This window comes from Aotus nancymaae, unplaced genomic scaffold, assembly GCF_030222135.1.
Source record: "Aotus nancymaae isolate 86718 unplaced genomic scaffold, 86718_ANA_hifiasm-v0.15.2.pri h1tg000009l, whole genome shotgun sequence".
In the NCBI taxonomy this organism is placed as follows: Eukaryota; Metazoa; Chordata; class Mammalia; order Primates; family Aotidae; genus Aotus; species Aotus nancymaae.
Genome location: NW_026988420.1, coordinates 2040568 through 2046567, shown reverse-complemented (window position 1 = coordinate 2046567; position 6000 = coordinate 2040568). Strand labels below are relative to the sequence as shown.

General features: G+C 43.4%; 1 protein-coding gene across 3 annotated transcripts in view; it reads left to right on the top strand.

Annotated features, from left to right (window-relative positions):
- The first annotated feature begins 1195 nt into the window (after nucleotides 1–1195).
- Nucleotides 1196–6000, top strand: part of LOC105704901 (centromere protein J) — a 43059-nt gene continuing 38254 nt past the window's right edge. For 2 of the 3 annotated variants that reach the window (XM_064373505.1, XM_064373503.1), the window contains exon 1: nucleotides 1222–1298. The gene's annotated coding sequence lies outside the window, so the exon portion shown is untranslated. Of the gene's footprint in view, nucleotides 1299–6000 lie in introns of all 3 variants that reach the window. The other variant, XM_064373502.1, reaches the window with a different exon arrangement.

Genomic DNA, 6000 nt, shown 5'->3' with positions numbered 1-6000 from the left:
TAGAAAGCAAAACAAATTTTGGAGGGCCAAATTTCTGTGAAATAGTTTTGTTTTTAACTAGCGGTCGTTTCAGTTATAACGGTTATAAATGGCTTTTGATTTCTTTCAACATTTTACCTGGCTTACCGTTTAATCAGACACGGAAGCCAGGTATGTAGAACTGTGCTAACTGGCGGTGCTGTAACTTCCTAGATGAAAGGGCCGTGGTAGTTAATAAAACAAACAAACAGGTCGGGCGCGGTGGCTCACGCCTATAATCCCAGCACTTTGGGAGGCCGAGGCGGGTGGATCACGAGGTCAAGAGATCGAGACCATCCTGGTCAACATGGTGAAACCCTGTCTCTATAAAAATACAAAAATTAGCTGGGTGTGGTGGCGCGCGCCTGTAGTCCCAGCTACTCGGGAGGCTGAGGCAGGAGAATCGCCTGAACCCAGGAGGCGGAGGTTGCGGTGAGCCGAGATCGCGCCATTGCACTCCAGCCTGGGTAACAATAGTGAAACTCCATCTCAAAACAAACAAAAAAATTTATTGAATTCTGCACTGTCAGTGTCCACACGAGTTCCAGAATCTAATGGACACACTCTGCCAAACCACCGATTAGCCATTTGAGAGATGAGCGGTGCCTATTTTTGGAGTGAATTCTCACAGGGTTATATTCGTCTTATGAAATGATGTAGTGGATTGCCCTTTTTCTCCTTTTCTAAGACACACTCAGCCAGAGAGGAAGCCAAAGACAGAAAAAAAAAAAACCCAAACCAAAAAACGACAAAATAGACCGTACACAAATAGAGAAAAAAACCCAAAACCCCTCCTACAGCGTCCGGCGGGCGCTAGGTTAGCTTTGAGTCTCTGTGCTCCCTGCTTTGCTGGAAGCACGGAGATCGATCGCTCTCTTAGGCGCTCCCCTTAATTTTCTAAGTGCCTGAGCCTGTGGCGACGTCCACCGCGAAAGGTCTCTCCCGGAAACGGTTTCTCGTCCCGCCGCGCCGCCCGCCTACAGCGACCACAGGCCCGCCGCTGGTCGTAAGGCGGCGCGCTGTCCATCACCTCCCGGGCAACGCCCATCACTCTGGCTTCACTGGGAGTTGTAGTTTACCTGGGCTCAGCGGTGCCTGCGCTTTAGCGCAGAGGGGCGGGTGAGAACCTCACTTCCCACAGGCCCTCGGGACGGGGGCGGGGCCTGCTCTTGGAGGCGGGGCTCCGGCCGGAGGTTGTGATTGTGGCGGCTGATTTGTAAATGCGGTGGAGACTTAGGCGTCGGTTCGTGCCTACTGAGCGGCCAGCGCCTGGCGGAGCGGTAATTCGTGGGCGAAAGGAGCGGAGGGGTCGCCGCCCAGCGCCTGAGAGGGCCGACAGTGGGCGGACAGGGCCCTGCTTGGGCCTCGAGGCTGGCTCCGCGGGGCGTTGGGGCTGAGCTGGTCCACGGCATTTCGGTGGCTTCGCCAATTCGCGCTGCTTTGTTCTTCGCGGAGCCTGGGAAGCTGGCCTCCCTGGAAGGGAGGGTCTCTCTGTGTTGGCTGTGGCGGGGCTTGAGCTCCTGTGGGCAGCGCGGCAGCGCCGTGGTCGCAGTCCGCTGGAGCGGGGTGGTGAAGTGGCGTTGCTGGGTGTCCTAAGCGCCGATTTCGCCTAGCTTTGTCAAGGGCTTGTCTCTTGAAGCTTCGTGTGGATTCGCGTCTTTCAAGGACGTGCTGTATTTCAGGAGACTGCTAAATCACTTCCCAAACCAACTAGTTACTTTTCACGGTCTAAAGATGGCTTTGAATTTGCTGTTTGTATTCACTCTCCTCCCTCACCGTGCAGAGAATTTATCTTTTTTTCATATTGCTTTAAAGAGTGTTTAAATAGCACTCTCAGGTTTCAAGGCTGTCAATTTGTTACATTTTTAAAAAGTTTTATTGAGGTATAGTTGCTATGCAATAAAAATGACACGTTTAAATGCATTCCATTTGACGGGTTTGACATACACATACACCCGTGTCCTTCAGATTTTGTTACCTGTAAAGTCTGAGTCCACATACTAATCCTTTCTAGGCATATATATTATCAATGCTCCCTTTACCAAGACTTCAGTATCAATAATAAATAGCAGGTTCTGGTGAAACTCTTTTTATACTTCATGCTGACATTAAATATATTTTTTGGATCAGAGTGATTAAAGTATAGAGGGTTTTTTTTGGTGGGGAGTTGAGGGGGATGCAGATGTCTGGGTGCTGCATCACAAGAGTACTTGCGCTTGTCAGTCTAGTAGGGAATTTAGTTTCTAGTTTTCCATGTTATTAATCGACCTTGTGACTTGTCTCTCTTCTGAATTTGGATTTCAAAAGATTTCCTGCTAAGGTCATTGAAATTAAGCAAGTTACGTGGTTGATTTTGAAAAAAAAAAAAGTTATTTTAGATAGGTGTCCTACTGAAAAAGTCAATTTGCTTAGAAAAAAATTTTAAAATTATTCAGAAATAACAGATATCTAGTAAAGTGCGCTATTCTTAAGTGTATAGCCCAAATGTATCCACCCCCTGTATTAACCTTCCCAGTTGTTGAAGCCAAAAATTTAGAGATGAATCTCTACCGTTTTATTTGGGAAGAAAGAATGACAATTCCAGGCATACACACAGACCAGGTGGTCCTCAGTATGTCCAAAGAACAAAGAGAATGTTGGAGGTTTTATTAAAAAAAAAAAAAAAAAAAAGCACTGTTACATGTGTTGCTTTTTGAGAAAGTTCGTTGGTTCACTGGCACTCCTAAGGTTCTGGGGAGGCAGCAAGTCCTACCGAGTGGGCCACGGTGGTGGGCAGAAATCCTGGAGTTGCAGCAAGTTACCTCAGCATCTGTAGATCAAACTGGTCTCAGGTTACAACAGGCAGTTTCACCATACCAACTTGCAGAGAATTCCATAATTGGAGCAAAGTTATGTGTCCTGAGTGCCTTTCCCTCTTGGCTTCTTGATTGTTTATTTGGATATGACAAGAATGACCCAATTCATATGATCAACTTTCACACAGGACAGCCCCCATTTTCCTGGATAACCAGCAATATGCCTTTTAAAACTATGGGTTTATTTTGCCTGTTCTTCAGCTTCATATAAATGGAAACATGAGCTGGGTGCGGTGGCTGGCGCCTGAAATCCCAGCACTTCGGGAGGCCAAGCCAGGTGGATCACTTGAGGTCAGGAGTTTGAGAACAGCCTGACCAACATGGTAAAACCCTGTCTCTACCAAAAATACAAAATTATTAGCTGGGTATGATGGTGCATGCCTGTAGTCCCAGCTACTCTGGAGTCTGAGGCCGGTGAATTGCTTGAACCTGGGAGGCTGAGGTTGCAGTGAGCCAAGATTGCACCACTGCACTCCAACCTGGGTGACAGAGTGAGACTCAGTCTCAAAAAAAAAAAAAAAAAGGAAACATATGTTTGTCTGATGTTCACACATCATTATTTGTTTTTGTTACTGCCTGTGGCAGCAATTTTTTTTTTTTTTTTAATGCCTGAACAGCTGTGGTTCTCGAAGTGTGATACAGTGAAAAAATGTACATCACATTGCCATTTTTGTTTTTGGTTATTAAATGGTTGGCAGGCAGTCATCTCGTTCCAAGCAAATCTTCAGTTGCAATTAATGGTACAGTGAGCCTTTATAAAACTCTTCTAAGCCGACGCAGTGCTCAATACTAGCACTTTGGGAGGCCACGGTGGGTGGATAACGAGGTCTGGAGTTCAAGACCAGCCTGGCCAAAATGGTGAAACTCTCTGTCTCTACTAAAAATATAAAAAAGTTAGTCAGCTGTGGTGGCAGGTGCCTATAATCACAGCAATTCAGGAGACTGAGGCAGAGAATTGCTTGAACCTAGGAGGTGGAGGTTGCAGTGAGCCAAGATCATGCCACTGCACTCCAGCCTGGTGACAAAGTAAAACTCTGTCTCAAAAAAACAAACAAAAAAAACACACAAAAAAACTCTTCTACAACTCAACCAGGGAGCAATGGCAAAAACACAGTATCATTAAGTTCACTGTCTTCTATTTCTTTTAACAGTTTTATAAACTGGCAGTTGATAGCATTTGTACATACTGAACAGTTTTAACAGCTATATTCATGATACATGGATTATGCTTCAGAAAACCGAACACAAGAATTTCCAATGTGTAGTATACAGGAAAATGAATCAGCAAGGGAAACAGTAGCCTCTTGTTGTAAAATCCTATTAAATTCAGATTTTTTGTCTTATAAAATGACACCATTCATATTAGAGACTGGTTTTTAGGCTGGGCACAGTGACTCACACCTGTAATACTAGCACTTTGGGAGGCTGAGGTAGGAGGATGGCTTGAGCCCAGGAGTTCGAGATAAACCTGAGCAACAGAGGGACACCTGTTTCTACAAAAAAAAAAAAAAAAAATTAGCCAGGCATGGTAGTGCACACCTGTAGTCCCAGCTACTCTAGATGCCTAGAGGTCTAAGCACAGGAGGTTGAAGCTGCAGTGAGCCATGACTGTGCCACTGCACTTTGGCCTGGGAGACATTGTGAGACCCTGTCTCAGAAAAACAAAAAAGAAACTAATGTTTTCAGATCTAGCTGAAATTCTTCTGTCAGACACAAACTACTGGGCACAAGGGCTCACATTTATAATCCTAGCACTTTGGGAAGCCAAGGTGGGAGAATGGCTTGAGCCCAGGAGTTTGAGACCAGCATGGGCAACATAGGGGGACCACTCTTTACAACAAATTAAAAGATTAGCTGGGTGTGGTGGCATATACCTGTGGTCTCAGCTACTCCAGAGGCTGAGGCGGGAGGATCTCTGGGGCCTCGGGGTGGTAGAGGCTGCATTGAGCCGTGATCATGCCACTGCACTCCAGCTCAGGCGACAGAGTGAGAGCAAGACACATCCATGCCACAGGTTCAATTTTAAGGCTTTGAGTTGATATCATCTCTTTGCAAATTCAGATAATCTTTGAAATAAAACATATCTAAATTGGTAATTGGTCAGTTTCTCATTGCCTTACACATATAAAGCTAAAGAAAAGTGCTTGGAATTTTTTACAGCTTTGAATCTGGATGGTAATAGAAGGGTTCTATGGATAACTGGTCACTTAGTTGAAAATTTTTCACTTTTTGGAAAATATCTTTAACCTTTTGATTAAAATATCTTTTTAAATTTCACAATGTTCTAACGAAATTTCCGCAACTCAGATAACCTATTTACCTTCTCTTCATCTGAAAATAAATTGTTTTTCTTTTCATTTCTATCTCTCTTTCTCTTCCTCACCGTCTTTCTTTCCAAGCTTTTTTATAACTGGCCAAAGCTAAAAGCTCAGATTCTGTTCAAAATTATAAAACTTGTTTTTGTTGTTGGATATTTAGTTCTGACACAGGTGACTAATTACAGTTGACTCTTGAACAACATGCATTTCAACTTTGTGGGTTTGCTTATGCTTGGACTTACTTCTACTTCTGTCACCCTTGAGACAGCAAAATCAACCCTTTCTCCTCTTCGCTCCTCGGCTTAGTCCAATGTGAGGACTAGTGACACGAAGACCTTTACTATTCATTAAGTGGAAGCAGATTATCATAAAGGTCTTCCTGCATATCTTTTAGATGTTTATGTTTTTTAGACACCAAGAATGAAGACCTTTATGATGATTCGTTTCCACTTAACCAATAGTAAATATATTTTTTATGATTTTCTTAATATTTTTTCTTTAACTTACACTATTTGTAAAAATACTGTATATAATATAAATAACATACAAAATATATGTTAACTGTGTGCTATCTATAAGGCCTCCAGTGAACAGTAGCCTATTAGTGGTTAAGTTTTGGGGAGGTCAAAGTTATACCTAGATTTTCAACTGCATGTGGGGTTGGTCCCCCTAATCCTTACTGTGTTGTTCAGGGGTCAATTGCATATCAATTTTTTTTATTATTGAGAATAAACTTATAAAAATTATTGTGTTTTTGCTGAAAACGTCTCTTACTATTAGTTATTTTTAAATTTTTTAAGTTTTTTCTA